We start from the raw sequence: 16,442 nt of genomic DNA on the forward strand, positions 1-16,442 counted from the left end.
AAATTTACTATCCAACTTGGTTCTTTTCTCCTTCGGAACATGTACATATGCATCACATCCAAATACCCTCAGATGTGAAAGAGAGGGTTTCTTACCAGTCCATACCTCTTGTGGAGTCTTATCCTCCAATGCTCATGAAGGTGATCTGTTGACCAGGTAACATGTTGTCCCCACCGCCTCTGCCCAGAATTCATGTCCTAACTCGGCACCACTGAGCATGCTTCTTGCCCTTTCCATCAACGTCTTGTTTATTCTTTCTACAACACCATTTTGCTCAGCTGTGTATGGAGTAGTCTTCTACCGTGCTATACCACACTTCTTACAGAATTCATCAAATTCCTTGCTGCAAAACTCTCCATCGTTATCTGTCCTCAACACCTTTATCTTCTTCTCTGTCTAGTTTTCCACCAGAGCCTTAAATTCTTTAAACCTGTGAAAGACTTCAGATTCCTTCTTAAGGAAATATATCCATGTATTCTTTCAGAAGTCATCTATAAATGATACATAGTACACAGACTTACCCAGCGATGGAACCTTCACAGGTCCAAAAACATCACTGTGCACAAGTTCTAATATATGTTTCGCCCTCTTACCACCAGAGGGGAAACTCACCCAATTCAGCTTCCCATATACACAATTTCCCAGAAATCAAAATCTTAAGAGCTATTACTCATACCTTCTACCATACCTTTACCATGAAGTATTCGAAGGCCCTTCTCTCCAATATGTCCAAGCCTTTGATGCCACAGCATGGTCTTCTCTCCAGAGACCACTAGATTTTCTGCTCCACTTTCAGGAACCACAGAACTGTTGCACCCATCAACAACAATGCTACCTTGCAGCTTGTACAGAGTTCTAATTCGAACTCCCCACATCAATACCAGTGCTCCCTGAACCATCTTGCAAGTATCTTTCTCGAACACCATTTTTACACCTACATCATCCAGCTTGCTTACAGAAATCAGATTTTTGGCCAATGCAAGAATATGCAGAACACCCGGAAGTGTTCTAACCCTTCCACCTTGCAACTTCAACTTTATTTTTCCGCGACCAACGATTCTAGCCTTCCTATCATCCCCTAAGAAAACATCACCACCATCGTATTTCTCATACAAGCAGAACCACTCTCTATGGGGAGTGAAGTGAAAGGATGCACTTGAGTCAATCAACCATGTCTCATGATCTACATGTGTACTTGAAGAAGCCAAGTACACATCCCCACCTTCGTCTAAGGTGGTTTTTGCCTCTGCAAAAGGAGCATCATCAGATCCCTTTCCTTTGCCAGGAGCTTTAGATTTACAGTCCCTTTTGTAGTGCCCTTCCTTTCCGCATTTCCATCACATCACCTTTACAGGTTTTCTTGGAGATTTAGATCTCCCACTCCATGACTTATTTTTGTTTCTATTCTGGGACCGTCCTCGTACAGACAAAGCATCACCATTCTGGCTCTCCATATTTTTCCGTCTCATTTCCTCCATCACCAAGGATGAGACTATTTCATCAAACTGCAAGGCAGTTGTATTGCTATCTATTGCAATAACCAGACTATCCCACGAATCTGGTAGAGAACACAACAAATTGATGCACTTACCTTCATCTGAAATTTTAATATCAACAAACAATAACTAACTTACCACAGTATTAAATGCGTTCAGATCCTCTGTCACCGAGTCTCCATCTTTCATCCTCAGGTTATACAGTTTTTTCCGCAGGAACAGTTTATTCACCAAAGACTTAGATTGGTAGAAAGTCCTTAACTTGTCCCACAAAGCCTTCGTCGTAGCTTCCTCTGATACATTCAGCAATACTGAATCTAAGACACACAATCGTATTGTGCTCTTTGCTTTCCGATCCAAGCCTTCGTCGTAGCTTCCTCTGATACATTCAGCAATACTGAATCTAAGACACACAATCGTATTGTGCTCTTTGCTTTCCGATCCAACTTCTTCCATTCTTCATCAGACACTCTCGTTGGTTTAGCACCCGGATCTACTGCGATCCACTGATCTTTATCCACCAACAAATCCTCCATCTTGAGTTTCCACAACTCAAAACTCTGACCATTAAATTTCTCGATCTCTATCTTTCCACTGCTCGCCATCTTCTTTCACCGACAGAATCGATCTTGCAAATCTCCCACTGAACAGGGTCTACCACAGGCCCGAGTGAAACCCCTCAGCAATAAAGGCATCCCCTTGAAGCCAAAACAGATCTGATACCAAATGTAGGTTTTAACCCCGTATAGAAATTACCTGAATACGAATTCTAAAACACAGAGAATAAACAACGTGAGAGCATAACACATAAAACACATATACGCAGAGATTTTCCCCTGGATCCCAAAACTGGGACTACTAGCTTGATTTTTCATTATGTTCCTTTCAATGTTACAATACATATTTATACATGTCGAAGCATGCAATACCATGGACCAAAAACCATCGCGTCCATGGACCGAAAACCATTGCGTCCAAAACCATGTGTGAAAATCATGCACAAAACCATAGGTAGGTCCGCCCAACATAATATAGGGTCCAAAAACAAAATTTTTCGGGGTGCTGCCCAGGACCCCATAGAGGGGGCTTTACCTGCACCCCTCAAACCCCCTGTGACCCCCCCGCTATGCAATCAGCGCAACGAAGGGGTGGGCTCCACCCCTCCTCTAACCCCCTGGTTAACTACGCAGGTTAGTCGTGGAAAGAATATAACACAACCCAACAGCGTAATCATCTTGTGGATCCGTCGAGGATTGGGGCCAACTCTGGGCGGATCCCACACAGTTTCGAGGGCCCCGAGTCGATTCCACGAGGCGGACCCACTAAATTGATTTTTTTTTTTTACTTAATTGGGGTTGGGGGTGGGTTTAGCTTGGGTTAGGGAAAAAAATGATGGTAATAAAACTCATTTCCCCCTCTCATTTCCTTACTCTTGTATTTTTGGAGAACTTAGAGAAGAGAGGAGAAGAGAGGCTTGAGGAGAGCTAGGAGCAGTGAAGGAGGAGGAGCTTGGAGGAGTAAAGAAGGGTTTCCATCTACAAGAGCTAAAGAGGTAAGTGCAAACCCCAAACTCCCTCACTTTTCTATTATTGTTGTTTGTATTTTTTCTCCTCCCTCTCCTACTCTTTCCCATTCTTTCTTCTTGCTCATTTAATTGAAGGTTGTCCACCACCTATATTCATATTCCAAGACGATGTTCTTTTGGCTTCTATGTATCATTCCAGTTTTGGTTTTCATAATGGCAAGGGGGAGTAGGAATAGAAGAGAAGAAGAACAAAAGGATAGTGGTCCCCATATGAGTGACCCAATGTATGATGAGGAGGAAGGGTTTGAACAGGAAGGGAATGAACCTGAAGAGAACATTGAAACACTAGAAAGGAAAGCTGCATTGACACCCTTGTGTTACTATGTGACCAAACTTGAAGGGGGAAAAGGTGGTCGAAGCTACAAGTTTTTGTGCCCTCGTGGTTGTCATGCAGGGAAACCATATAGTGGTTCATATAACTGTGTGAGGAGGTATCTTTGTGGGGTGTTGGATAGTGATGACAAAAAGGGTGTCGTGGGGATACAAATTTGCCCAAACGTTTCAACTAAACAAAGAAGAAAATACATCCAAATAGAGGATGTTGCACAACAAAAAAATAAGAAACAGAAAACTCAATTTGAATCAAGTGCAACCTCTAGATTCGGTAGCTCATCTCCTCATGGTACTTCTACAACCTCTAGAAGTAGAACAACAATAGGGGATTTCTTGAATGTTGTTGGGAGGGATGATGTGGATGGAAAGATAGTCTGATTTCTTTGTGCTTGCGGTGTACCATTCAATGTGCTTTTTTCTCCCTATTGGCATGATATGGTTAAGGCCATCAATGAAGCCCCAAAAGGATACAATAGCCCCAACTATGAGAAAGATAGAACAGTGTTATTAGAAAGAGAAAAAACAAAAGTTCAAAGAGCTTTGACACATTTTACAAATGAGTGGGTGGATTGTGGGGTATCCATTGTATCAGATGGGTGGACAAATATTAGAAACAAACATTTGATAAATGTTCTTGGTGTTTTTGCTAGTGGCGCAATATTTATTACATGTCATGACTCCTCCGTCAATGCAACTTCCCAAAACATTGCAAATCTCCTATTGCAATCAATCAAACATGTTGGTCCTAATAATGTGGTTCAAGTGATCTCTGATAATGCAGCAAATTGTAAGGCAGAAGGAAAAATTATTGAGAGTACTCATCCACACATCTTTTGGTTTGGGTGCTTGGTGCACACATTGAACCTTTTGATGCATGATATTGTGAAGCATAAAGAATGTGGATGGATTAGTTACAAGAGAGGGAAGTAACTCATTAAATTTAGCATAGGGCATACAAGGGTAAACTACTTTTATGGCACTTACACCAAGTTGCAGTTGCTTAAACTTGCAAAAACAAGATTTGCAAGTTATTACCTCACCTTTAGGGGGCTAGTGAAGGTGAGACAAGCTTTAACTAATATAGTGACCTCTGAATCATGGGAGAAAATTAACACTGATAGAGATAGTGCTAATGTAGCCAAGGATACTATTCTTGACATGTTCTTTTGGCCACAGATTAAATGTGTTTTGCAATTCACCAAACCAATTTATTACATGATCAAGTTTTCAGATTCAAATCGACTAATAATTGGGGAGGTGTATGAGCAAATGGATAGCATGTTGGGGCAAATTAAAGACATTGTTGGGCCTAGAGATATCACCTTGTATTGTTATATTCGTACAGAGGTGGAAAAACGATGGGATATGCTAAACGTTCCATTGCATGCCTTAACATATGTTTTGACACCTAAATACTATCATCCATCATGGCTTTCAACACCAGCACTTGGGCAGTGGAGCAGGAGAAAACCACACCTAGATCCAAAGGTTCTATCTAGTTATATGAGAGCATTGGATAAATTAGTCCCTGATGAGGAGGTGGCTGCCATGGTACGGAAACAATTGAGCAACTATATGCTTAGCACTGGTCCATTTGGGAGCATGCATGCAATTAGAGATTGGGAGAATTTTTCTTCTCTTGAGTGGTGGAACATGCATGGAGGTGCTACTAAACTTCTACAGACTTTGGCATTGTGGGTGCAATCACAGGTGGTAAACACTTCTTCTGCAAAGAGGTTTTGGAGCTCTTATTCTTTTATCCACAGTGTTAAAAGGAACAGGTTAAGTTTAGACCAGGTAGAGACCTTGGTTTATGTTCACTACAACTTGCGATTGTTGTCCCATTACTATGATGATGCAGAGACTAATAAAGACTTTAAGGTTTGGGACAGAAATCCAAAGGAGCCCAATTTGGAGGATGGAGTGTTGCGATTATAGAAATTAGAGGATGCTCTTATCCAGGATGATGGTGATCAAGTTGAGATGCCACCCCCATCCAGCCGGTTGGTTTCCAGGTTCCATGCTCCAACACCATCAACAGGGGATTCATCTTCATCAATTCCATAGTCACTGCCACAACTTACAGAGCCACCATCTTCTTCATTGCCACCATGTGGAGGCTCATGTCCGGTTTGTGGTGGAAGGAGGAGAGATTAGTAAGATATATTCACAGTTTACTACTTTTGTCATAGATTAGACATATAGACTCTTATTGTGAATTTGAACTGTTTTGTCTTACTCTTCCTAGTTCAGTGTATACTTGAGTCTTGTTGGAGGCCAAGTGGCCTATTTTGTAAACATTATTATTTGAATTTTGGACATGACTCATGTTGACAGTTGCTCACTTGCTAGATAAGTTACTTGAATGTTTGATGATTTTATCTTCTAAATGTTTTATGTTTTATGATATGCTTAAAAATTTGATGTATGTTTGTAATTGCTAGAATCTAGATGGTTGATGCTTGAATAATTAATCATTGATGTACAATGGAATCATGGATGCCATATCTATCTTGATTTATGTAAAAATATGTGTGTTTTCATGTCTTCTACAACTAATTTGATATTTGGGATGCTTTTTTTAATGTAGATGCCAAAAAATATAATATATATATATATATATATAGTAGACACTTCGCTTCCTACATTTTTTAAAAATGATGCTTGCACGTCCCTCCTTCCATAAAACGTCCCCACTTAGTGCAACATTGCCTTGAACACATCTGGCAGGTACTTTGCTTTCCCTTCTATTGATCACACAACTTCTACTTCCTTTGAAGCTTTGCTTCTACAACTCAACAATATGCCACTATCAGGGAAAATTTTAAGAACCCCCCCTAAATTTATAAATATAATAAATGGGCGAATCTCCATGGTATATAGGAAAAATGGAAGGCGATTTTATCAATAATATAATATGTATATATAATTTTTTGGCGAATCTCTCACCAGGCATGGCGAATATTTTACTCAATTGTAAAATCTTGTAAGATCTTGGCGAGTCTTTCACTAAATAATAAAACTTTGTAAAGTCCTAGTGAATCTTAGCATAGACTACATGCTGGTTTAATTCCCCCATTTAAATAGGCTACATTCCAGGTGAATACCATGGGTCAATACCATGTGCCATTTTGGTGAATACCATGGGTCAATACCATGTGCCATTTTTGTTTTTATTAATTCTAATATTAGGGTTAATAATGGTTTTTTGCATGGTATTAATAACAATCTAGTCCATGGTATTTGTCCCATAGTATTTTGGCCATAGGTTTCACCTAAATATAACCCATTTTTTGAGTGTTCGTAAATATAAAAAAATGTTTTATTTGTTTACCATACCTCTCGTTTATTTATATTTTTATTAATTTACCATACCTCTTTTACAAATATGGTATTTGGCCCATAGGATTCACTTAAATAAAACCTCTTTCTTGAGCCTTCATAAATAGAGCGAGGGTTATGGGCTAAATATAAAAAGAGGTTTTATTTATTTACGATACGTCTAGTTTATTTATATTTTTATTTATTTACCATACCTTTTGAGTAAGTATAAAAAGACGTTTTATTTATTTACCATACCTCCACTTTACTTATATTTTTATTTGTTTACACCCTTACATGTATATAAGGTGACTTATGGAGTAAATATAAAAATCGTTTTATTTATTTACCATACCTCCACTTTACTTATATTTTTATTTGTTTACACCCTTACATGTATATAAGGTGACTTATGGAGTAAATATAAAAAATGTTTTATTTATTTACCATACCTCTCATTTATTTATATTTTTATTAATTTACCATACCTCTTTTATAAATATGGTATTTGGCCCATAGGATTCACTTATATTTTTATTTATTTACCATACCTTTGAGTAAGTATAAAAAGACGTTTTATTTATTTACCATACCTCCACTTTACTTATATTTTTATTTGTTTACACCCTTACATGTATATAAGGTGACTTGTGGAGTAAATATAAAAAACGTTTTATTTATTTACCATACCTCTCATTTATTTATATTTTTATTAATTTACCATACCTCTTTTATAAATATGGTACCTGTTCTTGAAAATGGGCGAATTGATTCACTTAAATAAAACCTATTCTTGAAAATGGGTGAATGGAAGGTTGTAAGTCCTAATTTCAAGGGCTAAATTTACCTTTTTTACACTCTCCCTTAAAATAAGGTGGGCTATTTGAGGTGATTTGTAAAAATTTACTATGATACAAAATATTCGCCCACTAAAAATTTAAAACCCCTTAATTTCGCCAAAGGGCAAACATTCGCCCCTAAAATTATCCTTGGCCACTATCAACCCTCTTGATGCTACAAGAGTGACTGAACTTTTGCCAAAAAAAAATCTGCCCACTCGTTGCTCTCCTACTCCTTAAGGACACCAGCATATAAGGACTAGCCACTACTTGCCTCTCTACTACTCCAAAGAAGACAAAACTTAGGGCTTGGAGTTTGCCCTCTTATCACTGAAGTTGACCTCCTGTAACTCACTCAGCTAGGGCACAATGACCAGCCCTCTTATCATCAATCCTCTACCCTTGAGGTCAATGAACTAGAGCCCAAACAACCAGCCCTTTTAACAGTGACAAGCTTTCTCTTGTCTACTGTACTAGGGAACTCAAAGCAGTTACTAACAGGCCTTCAACAAACTGTACATAAGCTGTTATACCATTGTCCAAACTGGACCTACCATCCCTTAGCAAACATCAGCATGGAAACACAAACATACCTCTGTGGGACGACTTCTTTCTACCCTCAAATACTGCACGGCCTGTGCACTAAACTTTGATATTTTTGTCCTTATTTACGGCTTCCTGTAGCACTTACAAGACCACTCCAACATGGCCTAGTAATGCTCCAAAACATGTGTTGTTTCTCAACTACAAGCCCTTTATTCATGTGATATCCTTTGAGCAATGCGAGCACACTTTACTTCCATAACATAGGTTACAAGAGCATCGTCCATCAACACAACAGGGCCTTGACCCTTCCTCAACTTGCAGGGATATCTCCAGCCTATTCACATAAGGATCGGCCCAAAACACGTGCACAGAACAAGCCTGCAACTCGGCCAGCATCTGCCTAAAATCGACCTATCCAAACACAAAAAGAGATGCCCAAAAACTCGTCCTTCCATCACTTGGATTTCCTCCTATAGGTTGTGGATCCCTCAGATATCCTTCTCCTTTGATATTTGCACTTGGATGGTTATGTGATCAAATGGGTCTCCTCTCTTATTTATATCTTCTCTTGGTGCAACAAGTAGCCCTCCAAAGGGAACCTTTCAAGAATAGTTGACTTGAACATATGGTCATTAACCCAACTCATAAATAAAAATTATTTTCTTCATTTGATTAAAGCCTCTATGGTTTCCTTAGGACCCCCTTACTCCTTTAAACATGCTCCACTTGCAACAATGTTCAAACCATCAAAAACTCCTCTTGGTTTCGCGCCCACAACATTGGGTGCAAAACCCACTGCTTGGGTACTTCGTCCACAAAAACCCATGTGGGTCAAACTTTCTCCCAAACCTTGTACCCTAGGGTGTGGGAGTACTTTCCAAGCTACACAAATCAACACTCCCTCTTAGCGGAGGAGGTGCTTCCACCACTCGGAAGTATATAGTCGTCATCATCAATAGCGACACTAGCCCAACTCCTAGCGTTAACCACTGCAGCATACCCTGTAAAATGAACCACACTCGTCTCAGTAGTGCCTCTGCCACCAAAAGCTTCCTACTGCTTCTTCCTTTCCTAATACGCCTTCATGTCATCCCACAGTTCCTTCTTTCTAGCTATAGAAGTTCGCTTGCTCCCTACTGACTGCGCACTCTTCTTGGGTTGCAGAATCTCTCTCTAAACCTGCATATTCCCACTAGAACTTAGCTTCCTCTAAGCCTCGGGAACTTGCACCTACTTCTCATGATCTACACGCTTTCCTGTCAACCATTAAAGACCATGCTCTCTAACTCTAATGACAACTCTAGCAGAGTTAGAGCCTCTAGGCTTGATTCTCACTTTCCCATCTAGGAAAATCACCTCAAACCCCTTCTGCTTGATCACTAAGACAAACAACATGTTGTATCTGAGCTCTCATACAAACAGTACATCTTTAACTCACAACAACCGAGTTGACTCCATCCTGAATGGCACGACACTTGATCCTCTGATCTCTTTTTGACTCTTGTCACCAACCACCATGTGCAACTTCGAGTCCCACTCAATTAGAGTGTCAAACACTTCACGCGAACCTGTCATATGCTTTGATGCACCACTGTCCATGTACCATGCAATCTCATCGACAGTACTCTCAGAGAAATGAGAAACCAGAGAAAGTCCTTGTCCTCCAACCTTCTTGAGAGGCCATCGAACTCAAAAGTAATAGCAACACCTGCTATCTCCTTCCCCTTCTTCTTCTTCGGACACTTTGTCGAACAATGACCATATTCTCCACAACTGAAACACTTCAACTTGCTCAAGTCCTTCTTCGCCTTGCCCTTCATCCTCCTTACAAGAGCAACATTATCATCAAAAGTCTTCTTCTTCTTATGAAGGTCCTCGTCTCACATTTCCTCCTAAATGAATTCATCCCACAACCTGTTCTAGTCTGGCAGCTTCTCTCAAGCGATGATCCCTTTGATGAAGAGCTTCCATTCCTCGATAAACCCTTTCAAATCAATCCTCACCATCTCAAAATTCGTAATAGTCTCATCGATGACAGCAAGCTCATCTCAAACCTTCGATAGTCTCGTTAGATACAAGGCCACTCTTTCTCCATCCAACATCTTAGCACTCTTCAACTTATCCTTCAATGCCAACAGTCATTCTCGTTCTTATTCTAGAACAGATTCTGAAGAGCTTTCCACATCTCATGGGCAGAGCTCTTCCCAGACAGATGAGGTATCAAATGATCTTTGACACCATCTAGGATGATCAGCTTCACCTTCGTATCCAACTCCTTGTACACTTCCAACTCCTTAGGGTCAATTGGTTTCTTGATATCCTTGTCGGCAAAATCATAGATCTTGTTCACCATCAAGACCAACTTGATCCTTTCCTTCCAAGGACTATAGTTGGATAGCCCATCCAACCTATCCTTGAATCGCAGACCAACCGACAACTTCGCCATTGCTATTAGTGCTTCAACAACAATGGAACCAACTCCCTCTTGAGTTGTACATTGTGCACACTCTGATTCACTGGCCCTTCAAAGTAGCTCTGATACCATGTTGATTTTTCCACGGCACTCAAGAATCTGGTTTGAGTCTAAGATCACGAACACAAACACACTCAAATGCCACAACACTTCTACTTTGCACAACAGAAAATACACAACAGTGAATCAACTAGTACACAAGACAAATTTTAAACCAACACTTGTTATATTACAAATCTTTAATACAACAATCTTAGGGCTCCCGTACCAAGGATCATGGCCCTTACAATCAGCCCTGATACAAGACAACAACTAGGGCTTGGTATCAACAACTATGATGACCAATCTGTCTCTGAACAAAGTACACTTGACCTACCTGTTGAAGGTGTGCATCCACATTCCTTTCAATCAATGTACCTTGAACACATCTAGCGGGTACTTTGCCTTCCCTTCTACTAATCACGCAACTTTTGTTTCCTCTAAAGGCTTGCTTCTAAAGCTCAACAATTTGCCACTATCAGCCCTCCTGCTACTCCAAGAGTCACTGAACTTTAGCCAAAACAAATATGCCCACTAGCTTCTCTCCTGCTCCTTAAGGACACTAGCACATAGGAACTTCACCACTACCCACTTCTTGCCTCTCTATTGCTGCAAAGAAGACAAAACTTAGGGCTTGGAGGTTGTCCTCTTATCACTGAAGTTGACCTCCTGCAACTCACTAAACTAGGGCATAATGACCATCCCTCTTATCATCAATCCTCCACCCTTGAGGTCAATGAACTAGAGCCCAAACAACCATCCCTCTTAACAATGACAAGATTGCCCTTTTCCATTGTACTAGGGCACTCCAAGTAGCCACTAACAACCCTCCAACAACTTGTACATAAGCTGGTATTACATTGTCCAAACTGGACCTACCATCCCTTAGCAAAAATCAGCCTAGAAACACAAACATACCTCTTTGGGACGACTTCTTTCTACCCTCAAATACTCCACAACCTGTGCATTGAACTCTAAGATATTCGGCCCTGTCTAGGGCTTCCTACAACAGCTACAGGACTACTCCAACTCGACCTAGTAATGCTCCAAAACCTGTGTTGTTCCTCCACTATAGGCCCTCTATTCCTGCACTATCCTTCAGGCAATGTGGCTACACTTTACTGCCCTAACACAAGTTACATGAGCACCATGGCTCGGCCCTTCCTCAACGCACAGGGATATCTATGGCTTGTTTATAGAAGTATCAACCCCAAAACACATGCACAAAACAACTCTCTAACTCTGCTAGCATCTACCTAAACTCAGCCTATCCAAACACAGAAAGAGATGCCCAAAAACTCGTCCTTCCTTCACTTGGATTTTCTCCTAAGCTGCGACTACCTCAGGTGTCCTTCTCCTTTGATATTTGCACTTGGATGGTTATGTGATCAAATGAGTCTCCTACTCTCTTATCTATATCTTCTCTTGGTGCAACGACTAACCCTCCAAACAGCACCTTTAAAGCCTAGTCAACTTGAACATATGGTCATTAGCCCAACTCACATAAATATAAATTATTTTCTTCACTGGATCAAAGCCTCTGTGTTTGCCTTAGGACCCCCTTGCTCCTTTAAGCAGGCTCCCCTTGCAACAATGGTCAAACCATCAAAAAAACCTCTTGGTTTTGCCCCCAAAACTTTGGGTGCAAAACCCACTGCCTAGGTGATTCACCCACGAAATCCATGTGGGTCAAACATTTTGCCAAACCCTGTACCCTAGGTTGTGGGAGTACCTTCCAAGCTACACAAATCAACAATCCCTCTAGACATGCTCATCTGCAACATCCTCAAAAGTGGAAGGCTCAAACTCACTAATGTTGCTTGTCAAGGCCAAATAACTAGAAAATATCATTGGTGGTCTACTCTACCTAAAGGTAATGCTAGGAGCCTCCACATGTTGCTCAGAATCTCTCAAGGCATGTTCAGTCCATCGTGGCCTCCTCTTGGTAGAGCTTGAAGGAACATATCGCTCCTCATCTAGATCTACAAATTATGTCCCTACTGCTGGTGTTGTTGGTCCTTGCTCAACCTTAGGAGCCTATTTCTCCTGATCCTTTACCCTTGTTGGCTTCATATCATGAGACCTTCTAAATGTCCTTCCCTACTCGAATATGACATCCTAACTGACGATGACCTCCTCTATCCTACAATGTAAACCCTATAGGCCTTTGAGACCTCGTTGTAGCCCACAAAAATGCACTTCTTTGATGAGGGATCTAGCTTAATCCTCTTCTTTGTAGGAACGTGGACATAAATTGGAATGTCAAAGATGTGCAGATGACTTACCTCTGGTCTCACCCCTCTAAACATCTCCTCAGGAGTCTTGTTCTCCAATATCTATGAGAACTCTTATTCTGCAAATAAGCAGCCATATTGCAAGCCTCCACCCATAAAAACATAGGCAAGTCTTGATCATAGTTCATTCCCTCCACTACTCCCACTATGGTCTTGGTTTTCCTTTCGACAACCCCATTCTATTTTGGGTTGTAAGGCATTGTGAGTTCCTTCTTGATCCCTACCTCCCTGCGGAAATCTTGAAACTCATTGGAAGTTTACTCGCTCCCATTATCATAACTTAGTACCTTAATTTTTTCCTAATACGGTTCTCCACAAGAGCTCTGAACTCTTGAAACCAATCAAAGACCTCACCCTTGGTCTTCAAGAGTTAGATCCAAGTCTTCCTGGAATATTCATCTATGAATTGTCGCAAAGTAGCTAGGCCTTGTGATTGATTCCACTGACATAGGACCACATAAATCTAAATGCACCAAGTACAATACTCCCTTGGACTTGATCTCACTGTGAGGAAACATTACCTTGGCATGCTTGCCAAGGACACACCCTTTACACACTCCCTCTTGCTCCACCCTTATCTCTAGAAAACCTATAACCATCCTCTGTAATGTAGGAAGATCCTTGTAGTGTAGCTCTCCCATCCTCCTGTGCCAAAGCTCACTCTGGTTATCACTCTCATGAACAAGAGCCTTCACTGATTGTCCTCTCAATAGATATAGGTTGTTCACCCTTCTCCCAATTACTCACCTCTTGTTGGGATCAACTCCTTTCGGCCTATCAACAACTTCATCTCCTATGAAGTTGACCTCTAGTCCTCTATCCTCCATGGGTGACACTGAAAGGAGATTCTTTTCCAACCTCAAAACAAACATAACTTGGTTCACCCCCATGATACTCCCTGAGTCCATCTAAAACTCAATGCTACCAATGCCCTCTACTACCTACTTGGTGTTGTCTCCAAGCTCCACATGTACGTCTCTAGGCACTTTGGCCATGTTGGTGAAAATATCTATAGATCCTGTCATTTGACGATATCCTCCATTGTCCACAAACCACACCCCTCTCGTAATGGTGCCAGAAAGGCGGGACACCAAGACAAAGTTCCTCTCAAACTTCTCGGCCAACTCATCCATTTATGTTGTGGTTGTCGTCTATATATTTCCCTTGCCCTTCTTCATATTTTAACTTTGGACGTTGTCTGGCAAAGTGACTGAACTTACGACATGCAAAGCATTTTACTTTGATCATGTCCTTTTCCCTTTTACTTTGTGAATATCCTCCACCCCGATTTTGCTTGGCCTTTCGCTTGCAAATCAAGACCAAGTTCCTCATCCCCACCACCACTCCTATGTTTTCCATGAGTTATTGAACTCTCCTCGAATTCTTTCTAAATGAAGTCATCCGCAACCGGTTCCAATTAGGAAGCTATTTCTAGCAAGATTCCTCTTCACAAAGGTGGTTCGTTGCTTAGCGCATCCCTTTAAAGCTACCTTCACTATCTCTGAATCACTCATAGCTTCTCCCACATTGATAGCTCATCACAAGTCTGTTGGGTCCTAGTGAGATATGAGGTTACAATCTTTGATCTGTTCATCCAAATGCTATTCAGCTTCCTTGCAACACTATTATCCTATTCTCAGTTTTACTCTGATAAAGATTGGACAAAGTTGCCCACATATTATGTGTTTTGTCATTCTTTATTATGTGAGCAATTATATGATCCCTTCACACCATCCAAGATAATACCCATCGGTTTCACATCCTTCAGGTTGTGCTCAAATGCTTAGGCAGGGTCAAAAGGAACTTGGATCTCTGTGTTTACAAAATCCCACAAACCATCCATTTTTAGAACAGTAGTAATCCGCTCCTTCCATGGACTAAAATTAGCGGCCCCATCCACCCTGTCTTCATATCTCAAGCTCATTGATGCATCTCACAAATCGACCTTGGCCACAAAAGAATAGTTGCAAAACACAAAATTCTACTACCGAAAAAAAATAAATCGCTATTGTAAAACCCTTGTAATATCATATCTCTCCCTCAGAGATACTAGAGATTTGATACCATGTTAAATTCCAATACTAGCCCAGCATTATTTATACCTCAACAGTTTTTGTTCCCATAAAATTATTAAATAAACTTTTGAATTTTTGGAAATTAAATCACTAGTATTTAACTTCCGAAAAATAATTTGCAACAAAAAAATAAAATTAAAGAGAACAATCACATCACAATAGTAAGTATACACCCATAACAATTTCTCCTCGTTAAAATTCACAAGAAAATCTAGGCCTAAACCCATAGATAAAAATAAATAGAAAAATGCATTGTTGGAAAATGTAATTTAGCTCCACAAGAAAAATTGGCCCAAGGAATTCGGCCCACCAAAAAGTCAACCTCCTAAAGAATTTGGCCCTGTAGAAACTCTACCTCTTGCACCAGCAAATCAGTTGTCCCTTTTCCTCCTTGTATGACCCCTACACACTCAAGGAAATCTGCTCAGTGGATAAATTGGCGTCTCCACAATTCAGCCTCCTCTAAGCTTCAGCTACTCAGCCTCCTGATTCCTTGAAGTTGGCCTCTTGGAATTACTCTCAAAATTTCCCTGCACTCTTCCTCCCTTCTCTTCAATCTAGTTGAGCTTCTTGCTCTACAAATAATCACTTCCTCCCCTTGAGAAAATCGCTCTATCAATGATGTATAGTTGTGTTTTGTTTTCACCACTCCATTAGGCTTCTTTTATAACTTTATTAAGCCAAATCCCTGACCTTAATCTTCTAAGTGATTCATGACCGAGATTAGATCTCGCCTCACTTGAGATCAATGGTTGAAATAATATCTAAGTCACTTTAAAAATTAAATTATTTATCCTTAGTGCTTCGACTTAATAGTACACAATTATTGATTGACTTTAATTATTGTACTTTTCCTAAGTTAGACATAAGAAAAAAGTCATAAATCACCTACTCCACCAAGCAAGCACCTAAAGAGGCCATCATCCATCTTCTACATGCTAAGACACCAAGCTCATGTAGAAGACCTTTTGAAGCTACCAATAACTTCAACAAAAAACACACATGGGGAGAAGCTTTGCTCTCGTGGGAGAATTTATGTGAGCAAATCTAGAGCCATGCAAACCATGATATGGGACATATTCAAAGACTCAATCAAAGACAGTTTATCTTGTCAATTATTGGAAGGAACAACAACAGTAGTAATCCCTGCAATAAAATTTCAATGAGATGGTAGATGTGTATGTCCAAGAGTTCACCCACTACAACATTTGGCTTATTAGAGTGATGGATGAAGAGGCCAACTTGGTAATCATGTTCACTAGTCGATTGATAACACAAATTCAAAAAGAGCTTAAAACGTTAAACATCTGCACTACTGAAAACACTTATCGAGAGGTTAAGAATAGTTGGAGGAAGCCTAACAATGTGGATGGCAATAATTCTAGCCAAAGAAAAAAATATTGTTGTAATAGAAGATGCATAAAACAAGCCATTCAACAGG

General features: G+C 40.3%; 1 protein-coding gene across 1 annotated transcript in view; it reads right to left on the minus strand.

Moving 5' to 3' along the window:
- LOC149140774 (integrator complex subunit) overlaps nucleotides 1-16,442 on the minus strand; it is a 232,979-nt gene that overhangs the window by 15,614 nt on the left and 200,923 nt on the right. The gene's annotated exons all lie outside the window — the stretch shown is intronic.

Source organism: Pinus tabuliformis, chromosome X (genome assembly GCF_031772625.1).
Source record: "Pinus tabuliformis cultivar Carrire ecotype Pingquan chromosome X, CPIR1, whole genome shotgun sequence".
NCBI classification, from domain to species: Eukaryota; Viridiplantae; Streptophyta; class Pinopsida; order Pinales; family Pinaceae; genus Pinus; species Pinus tabuliformis.